Raw genomic sequence first — 9,038 nt, 5'->3', positions numbered from 1 at the left:
TCCTTGTGCCTCGTTTGTCAGAAGATGATTCTCACGCTTCCTGTTGACTTCTACTTTGTTTCAGCTGGTTCAGTGACGTCCCCCCAAGGGCTGCTGTTGATCTGATCAGTGAAGCCTGGGACACAGGACCAGGTACATTGGGACAGTGGGGTTCTGCTCAGAGAGGGTCTGGGGAGGGCCGCCCTGAGACACACCAGAATGGGGGACTCCTGGTGGTCTGAGGACCCTCTCAGACCCCCATGTGACGAGGGACTGTCAAAGACTAAGGTCAATTTGTGAGGTTGGCTATGCTCCTGTGGGGGTGACACCAGGGGTTTGCTTTGGTGGCTTCCTAAATCACATTATCTGCCCATATCCCTCTGAGAATTCATCACCTTGATGTGGTTTTCTATTTCCTGGGCTGCCCAGGTAGCATTGTTCTGGGTTGTAGCAAGTGCTTCTTGGGTTCAGACAGGTTTATCTGGGACTGACTGAGACATAGTTGGTGTGAAGCTTGAAATTGTGCTGAGCTGACCAAGTTAGGGGCTTGTGGTTAAGTCCTAACTCCTTGTTTTTCTTGTGGGCAAGTCACTTCCCTTCCCTCTGAACCTGTTTCCTCGTCCACAGGAATGTCAAAATAGCTCTATGTTGTGGGATTTTTGTGATGCTTCAACAGGACAATGATTGTGAAAGTGTTTTGTAAACTGAAAGATGGTATTCTTCCAGGTTTTATTTCATTTTCTAAATGGAACTCGACTTTTTAAAAATGATAACATCATAGTTGAAAAAAATCCAAACCAGGCAGTGAAAGTTTTAACATAATTCCATCCCTGAAGATTACTAGTATTGACACTTTGGTGTATAGACTTCTAGAATAAAACAATTAAAAACAGTTTTTATTGTGGTAAAATACACATAACAAAAAATTTACCATTGTTAAATGTATACTTCATCACTGCCATCCATCTCCAGGACTATTTCATCTTCCCAAAGAGAAATTGTACCTATTGAACAATAACTTCCCATTCCGCTGTCCCCCTGGAACCTGGCAACCACCATTGTACTTTCTGTCTCTATGAATTTGACTACTCTAGGTACCGCATATGTAAGTGGAATCATATAGTACTTGTCTTTTTGTGACTGCCTTTTTCACTTAGCATGATGTCGTCAAGGTTGATCTATGGTATAGCATGTGTCAGAATTTCCTTTCTTTTGAAGGCTGAATAACATTTCATTGGAGTAGAGACCACGTTTTGTTTATCCATTCTTCTGTTGATGGACATTTGGGTTGTTTCTACCTTTTGGCTATTGTGAATAATGCGGCTATGAACATGGGTGTACAAACATCTGTTTGAGTCCTTCGAATTCTTTTGGGTATATACTCACAAATGGATTTGCTGCATCATATAGTAATTCTATTTTTAATTTTTTGAGGAGCCTTCATACTGTTTTCCACAGTGGCTGCACCATTTTATATTCTTACTAGCAGTGCACGAATGTTCCAATTTCTCCACATTCTCACCAACACTTGTTATTTTCTCTTCTTTTTTGATAGTAGCCATCCTTTGGGTATGCAGTGGTATCTCATTGTAGTTTTGATTTGCATTTTTCTAATGATTAGTGATGTGGAGCATCTTTTCATGTACTTGTTAGCCATTTGTATATCTTCATTGGCAAAATGGTCTATTTAAGTCCTTTGCCCATTTTTTAATTCACATTGTTTGGGTTTTTCTTGTTGAGTTATAGGAGTTCTTTATATATTCTGGAAATTAACTAGACTTTTAAATATTTTTATGTCAAACTCTACTTGCTATCCTGTAACCTTTTTCACTTAATATCTCTTGAGTATCATCTCATGTTAATTTATAAATATCTACCTTGTCTTTCTTAACAGCTGTGTAGTATTCCAGTACATGGGTGTACTATGATTTATTAAACCAGTCTCCTACCGATGGGTGTTTATATTGTTGCCAATTTATTGGTATAATTATAAACAATGCTGCAATAACATCACTGAACATACATTTTTGCATACAATCATTATTTCCTTAGGATAAATCCTTACAAGTTGATTTCTGGGTTAAAAATTATACATATATTTACAGTTTTAATTCCTTTTTCCAGATTCCTCTAATAAATGTCATACCACTTTATTATTTTCAATTTTATATCCACTTTAAAACAACACAAAGCTAACAATAAAAATAGCGATTCCCTGGCCCACTTTCCACTTCCTAGTTCTCTCTATCAGAGACAAACATTTTCAATTATCTTAGTTGTTTCTATTTCCAAATAAAGTAACTAATGTGAGTATTTTTTTCTATTTTAGTCATTATCTATTGACTTCTTATTATGAAAAGTAAGATATAGCGCTCTTATATCATTCTATCAACATTATTGCTCCCCGTCTTCTTCATATGGTTATATCACAAATTTTGGTTAAATCAATATTCATGTTTATGTTATGTAAGTACGTGATGCTATGACTATGTAAGCATTGTTCTCTGAGCTACGTAATATATTATTATTATTACTATTATTATTGCCTTTCTTTTGCCTATTTTCCCCTCTTTGAGTTGAAAGTTGCCTCGGTTTTTCATTTCCTTGATTTTTATATACATATCACTGATTCCTTTCCAACAGAGATATTAAAGTTCTCTCAATATGAACAGATACATCAGATAATTTCTCAGTTTCCATCTTCTTTTCTTTCGTTTATTCCTCAGACACATCTCCCTGCAGCCTTATCCTAATGCTCCAGTCTGGGCTGGTTGCTCTCTTTTCCTACTGCTCAGTGTTGTCCTGGCATACCCCTACCGTCATCTTAGGAATTCCCTTTTCACTCTCTTACGTAGGCCCTTTCTCTTTTTGATGCTACTTCTTTGTTTGTTTGTTTATACATTTTTAAAAATTGTGGTAAAATATATCTAACAAAGTTTATCATTTTAATCCTTTTTTTAAAGTGCTCAGCTCATTGGCATTAAGTACATTCATATTGCTGTGCAACCATCACCGCCATCCATCACTAGAACTTCTTTATCTTCCCAAGTGGACCTGTGGACCCATTAAACACTAACTCTGCAGCCCCGGACTGGCAACACCATTCTATTTTCTGTCTTTATGATTTTGAAGAGAATCATATAGTAGCTATCCTTTTGTGTCGATTCCCACATTTTCTTCTTCATTTATTTTCTTATTTTGGTGGCATACATTTTCTAATACGTAGGAAGTAAGTTTTTTGAGTTTTTGACTGTCTGAAAAAAGGGCTGTATTTTATCCTTATACTTGTTTAAGGGACTGGCTAGATTTAGAATATTGGATTGGAAATAATTTTCCCTTCTAATTTTAAAGACAATGCTTCATTGTCTTCAAGCTTCTAATTTAATGTTGAGAAGTCCTATGCTATTCGATTCTTGATTTTTGTGACCTGGTTTTATATATATGGAAGATTTTAGGATTCTCTCTTCATCCCTGGGGTTCTGAAATTTCATTGGTAGGTATTTTTTTGTTCATGGTGCTGTATACTGAGGAGACCCTTTCCATCAGAGTACTCATGTTATTTGATTCTGAAAAAAATTCTTGAATTATTATCTTAAAAATAATTTCTTCCTCTTCATGTTTTCTTTTCTCTGTTTCTGGAACTCTTCTCATTTGGATGTCAGATTTTAGGGTTTATCCTTTCATTTTCTTGTGTTTCATCTCCAATTTGGGAAATCTGTTTTTTATTTTCCTTTTGGGGAGATTTTCTCAATTTTATGGTTATACCCTTCAACTGCTTATTTTTATTTCAACCCTCATTATAAAAAAGATTCTTATTCTTGCTTCTTTTGTAGCCCTATATTCTTGTTTCATGGATGTAATATCGTTATTTCCCTGAAAATATTAAAGTTTTTTTTTCCAGCTTACTTCTGTCCCTGCATTATATCTATTATTCTTGAATTTCTTTTGTGTTATTTTGTTCTATCTTTCAAAGTCGAGGCTTTCACAAATGTTTGGTGATTCTTTGTTGAATGTTCATGTTTATGATCAAGGAACCAGATGCTGATTGGAGCGGGCGTGTGTGTGTGTGTGTGTGTGTGTGTGTGTGTGTGTGTGTTGGCTGTTGGGCATCTCTGGGGGGTAATCAAGTAGGCCGACCAGACCATGTGGTTGGAGACCTGTCTAGATCAGTCGAGTTCTATTGAGAAAAACTCTCTGATCTCCTGCCTAGAGGTTATAAGCCAGGCTGCCAGCATTCGGGGAGGCCATGAAGGGAAGGAAGGTAGGGTCTCATCATTCAACATGTAGCTTTTGAAGAATTCCCCCCTTCCTCCATCCTGCTTCCCTTCCCTTTATAGTGTAGTGACTTAGCTTTGCCCTCTGTGTGCCCAGTGTCCCCAGGTCTGAAGCTTCTCTGTTTTAGTTTCTCTAGAAAAGAAACCCCCTCCTCCTCCTGCAGGAGTGAGAGAGAGGGCTTGTCAATTGCCTGGGCTGTGAAAGCCATGTCTAAGTGCTTTGTAAATATACCATACTTCCTGTTTTCAGCCCCACCCCACCCTGTCTTCTGATGTAGCTGGCACCTCCAATTCCTGAGCCTTTCTGGGCTTCAGAGGCACAACACTGATTGCTTCTGGCTGGCATTGAGTTTCCAGCCTTCTCTGATCCACCCGACCAGTTACCACTTACTTTCCAACTTCCAAGATTCTGCTGACATCTTTTGTCCACTGTTGCCTCCTCTTTTGTACTCTGTCTTAGTGGGTTTCTACCTTTGAAAATTCTTGTCCTGTCTTTTTTGTGGTGTTTCCGGAGGAAGTAAAGATACATGTATTCAATCCATCATGGTAACTGAGATGGTTATAGTAGCATTTTCATTCCAACCAGCATAGTCTGAGAGCATTGGCTTCCTCACATTTTTATTAGCACTGGGTGTTATTTGTTTTAAACTTTGCTAATTTGATAAGCAAAAAGTGATATCTCTGTCATTTTAATTTACATTTTTAGAAGTTATTAATGATATGATTGAGGATCTTACATATTTATTAGCCATTTGTATGCCTTCCACTTACTTATATCCATTGCTCATTTTTCTACTGGGGTAGGATAATTGTTAAATTTTTGATGTATGTTCAGCTCTGTAAAGAGGTTTAGGCTCAATCCCTTATTTTCTTGTAAGTGCAGTCTCAGAGCCCAGGCTTCAGAAGATGGCAATTCTTAATGATTGCGTCTAAAATTTTTGGTGATTTTTTTTTCCTTCCTTCCTTGGATTACAAAAATAATCTGTAGAAATTTTCTGCAGAAAATTTGGAAAAAACAGATCAATACATACACACAAAAGAAAATGTAGATCACCCAGAGATAGCCACCAGTTATAAATATATTCTTACAGACTTTTTTCTGTGTGTTTACTTATAAAAATAAAAGCAGTCATTTTATTTTGTATTCATGCTTTTTATTAAATCATAATTTGTTTTCATATTATTATACATTTGTCCTATGACATCATCATTGGTGGCTACATGCTATTTCGTTGTGTGGATATATGATCATTTATTTAGTCAATATCCTACTGATGGATTTTTAGGTTCTTATGGGTTTAAAGTTTTAATTCAAAATCTTTTGATCATGAACTTGTTTAACCTTGTTTCAACTGCATATCTGCTTAGCAATCTTTTTTTTGGGGGGGGAAGGATAAAGGTAAACTTTAATGCTTTTCCGGTTAAATTATTACTAATTCCAAGTCAATGAATACAGACTCATGGAGATTTTCTAGCACTTTCTGTCTTTTTTTCTGTGGGAGAGGGGGAGAAGGGTCACTCTTAGATTCTCATTATTTTCCTCCACAACTTTTGATTAGAGTGAACATGATGAGGGGTAAAAGCACCAGGAGGAGTCAGGTTTGGAATGAAGAGAAAAAAGAAGCAGATCAGGCAGGTATCTGAAGAAATCATCCAAGAAATAGTAGCTTAAAAGAGAGGAAATCTGAAAGAAAAAATTGGTCTAAGAGTTGAAGATCTGAATTCTGTCCCTGAGTCTGCCACTGTAGCCTTGGGTGGGTTGCTCAACCTCTCTGGTTTCCTTGTTGTCATTCCTCATCTCAGGTGGATTTCTAAGTTCTCTTGTATCTTCTGAGGTTCTATGAATATAGATTTTGACACACCAACTATGTGATCCTGGACGTGTTTCTTAACCTCTCTGAGACTTGCTTTCCTCATCTGTAAAATGGGAACACTAATAGCTCCTTCATAATATTGTTGTGACTGGATGTGTGTAAAGTGCTTGTTGTAGGGCCTGTCCCATATTAAGTATCCAATAAATGAAAGCTATTTTAATTGCATGCCACTTGTTATGCAAGAAGAAGACAATTATATCATCCCACACTCTGTGTAGGAACTATGCCTTCTCAAAAGTTGTTTTCAAAGTTCAATCTGCAGCTGGGACAGAAGCCAAGGGGCATAGTACATAGTCACCAGTAGCCGCAGACCTCCCTCTTCAGTTCATTCTTCTCCTGGGCTTGGACGCTGTCCAGATGTCGGTCAAGTAAACAGGCAACTGTTTAACACAGATAAGTAGGATGCATGAATGTTGGTTGACAGGGGAAGCAATAAACCCCACTTTTCAAATATAAAATATCCATGAGTGTAACAGAGGGGAACTGACTCCTAGATCATATGAATCACCAATGTAGGGATACTATTAAGAAAAAGCTGACATAGTTTCAAGTTGTGAGTAATAAGCATGGAGATGGGAGGAAGAAGTTGTGGATATATAGCTGAAATTTTGCTCTTTGCTGCCATGCATTTTTGGACAAATTACCCTTTTCTGTAAAAACAGGAGGCTGGTTCTATTTTTGTTCCCCAAAGGATGGTCTGTGTACTATTGGTGGAATGGAAAGTGATATTACATGGCACAGAGACGAACATTTGACATTTTAATAGTCATGCATTTATTTTACGGAATACTAGGGGAAAATAACTAGCAATTAATTCCATGATTTCATAGATATGTTTGTTTAGGATAAGGTTAATGTAGGATTGAAGTTCATTTTTTAAAAAGTGAGTCAGTTAAAAGAAAAATTCAAAGATAATATGCAGCAATGGAAAATATTGTAAAGGGGTAAATTGGAACATCAGATGTGGTAGGCAGCATAACAGCTCTCCAAAGACGTTCGTGTCCGAATCCCCAGAACCTGTGTATGTTACCTTTATGTAGCTAAAAGGACATTGCAGATGTGATTAAGTTAAGGATTTTGAGCTGGGGAGATTATTCTATTAAGAAAAACTCTCTATTCTCCTGCCTGAAAGATACAAGTCAGACTGTCAGCATTCTGGGAAGCTATCAGGGGAAGGAATCTGGGGTCTCACCACTTAATATGTAGCCTTTGAAGAATTCCTGCTCCCTCTATCCTGCTTCCCTTTATAAGTTAGTGACAGTCTTTTCCTGTGGTGTGCCCAGCGTCCCCAGGTCTGGAGCTTCTCTGGTTTAGTTTTTCCAGAGAATAAACCTATTCCTTCCAGCCTGCTGGGCTGGATTACCTGGGTGGGCCCAGTATAAGCAAAAGGGTCTTTATAGAAGGGAGACACAGGAAGATCAAAATCAGAGAAGGCAGTGTGATAACAGCAGCAGCTCTTGGAATGATGATGCAGCTATGAGCAAAGGAATACTGTGGACTCTAGAAGCTGGAAGTGGCAAGAAGCTGATTTTTCCCTAAGAGCGTCCAGAAGGAACCAGCCTTGCCAGCACCTTGAGTTTAGCCCTGTCTCATTTTGGACATCTGATCTCTAGAACTGTAAGAGAATAAATTTGTGTTGTTTTAAGCATTAAGCCTGTATTAGGTTGGTGCAAAAGTAATTGAGTTTTTTGCAATTATTTTTAACCTTTTAAACCACAATTACTTTTGCACCAACCTAATAGTAATTTGTTATGGCAGCCCACAGGAAATGAATACACTAGACCTTACGTGAACTTGACATTGGTTCATTCTGCAAATTCAGCAATTCCCCATTGTATAGCAAACGAATGTTGGCATGAATAGGGTGGTCTTTGGTCACCTACCTCCCACTATTTAGGAGAGGGTTGACCCTGCCAAGACATTGAGCAAACTGGCCAAGGAGAGGCAGGGCTTTCAGTGCCTCCAGGAGGGTGCTTTGCATCTAGAGGACAGGAACTGTCAACAGTTATCATCTGGTTCAACCTGCTCATTTTACAGATGAAGAAACTGAGGATCAGAGAAGGGAAGTAACGAGCAAAATTACCTATGATGGGGTTGATTCTGCAGAGAAGAATAAACAGCTGAACTCCTAAGGCAGTGGGAGGGAACAGCAGCAGGCAGAAGCTGACTGGGTTCTCACACCGGGGTGCGGAGCCCTGAGAAGGGGTGGGGAGCCCTGAGAAGGGTGTGGAGCCCTGAGAAGGGGTGGGACCTGCACCTTTGCTGGGCGTGGAGGGTGGATCTTGCCACCTTTGATCACCTTCTCTATGACTGGGCCTCTTGCTTTCACACTGCCCCTAATATCTCTTATCAGGCTTTTAATAATCATCCTGTCAACACATGACTTTAGAAAATCGTTGAAACAGCAACATGCTTGGAGAAAGGGCTCCCTTGCTGTCCCCTATCCTGACTTCAGCACTGAAGTTTACATCTTCTCTTCTGCCTGGCCTGCTCCCCTCCAAAGGGACGCTTATTTTCTTTTCACAGAAGGGATGTTTCTACTGTGATTATCAGGAAACTTGGATGTTTCATTTCTGCATATCATAATTTATGAGTCAAAATTGGCCTCTGTGGAAAGGACATTCCTGAATAAATCCCAGTCTCCTAATTTTGAGCAGAAAATATTTTCCCTATAAAGGCCACAAGACCTCCTGATTGTAATTTTCAAAGTGGATCTCAAGACCTGTGTTGTATTAGATAGGAATTGATGAAAACTAGTGTGAAATTTCCTCCGAGATCCCATGGATTGTCATTTACCATATTAGGTTGAAATTATAAATGATTAGGGTCTTGTCCCCCTTATTTAGACAATGGTCACCAGACAAGTGGCCCCCAGAGAAGCAATCCTTACATTCCGGTTTACCTATGGTTG

The 9,038-nt window shown here is 38.5% G+C and overlaps 1 protein-coding gene across 1 annotated transcript in view; it reads left to right on the top strand.

Moving 5' to 3' along the window:
- NDEL1 (nudE neurodevelopment protein 1 like 1) overlaps nt 1-9,038 on the top strand; it is a 48,687-nt gene continuing 39,649 nt past the window's right edge. Inside the window, exon 1 of the mRNA XM_033090823.1 lies at nt 1-132. The gene's annotated coding sequence lies outside the window, so the exon portion shown is untranslated. The remainder of the gene's footprint in view (nt 133-9,038) is intronic.

This window comes from Rhinolophus ferrumequinum, chromosome 21 (genome assembly GCF_004115265.2).
Source record: "Rhinolophus ferrumequinum isolate MPI-CBG mRhiFer1 chromosome 21, mRhiFer1_v1.p, whole genome shotgun sequence".
In the NCBI taxonomy this organism is placed as follows: domain Eukaryota; kingdom Metazoa; phylum Chordata; class Mammalia; order Chiroptera; family Rhinolophidae; genus Rhinolophus; species Rhinolophus ferrumequinum.
This window is presented reverse-complemented; position numbering and strand designations above follow the sequence as displayed.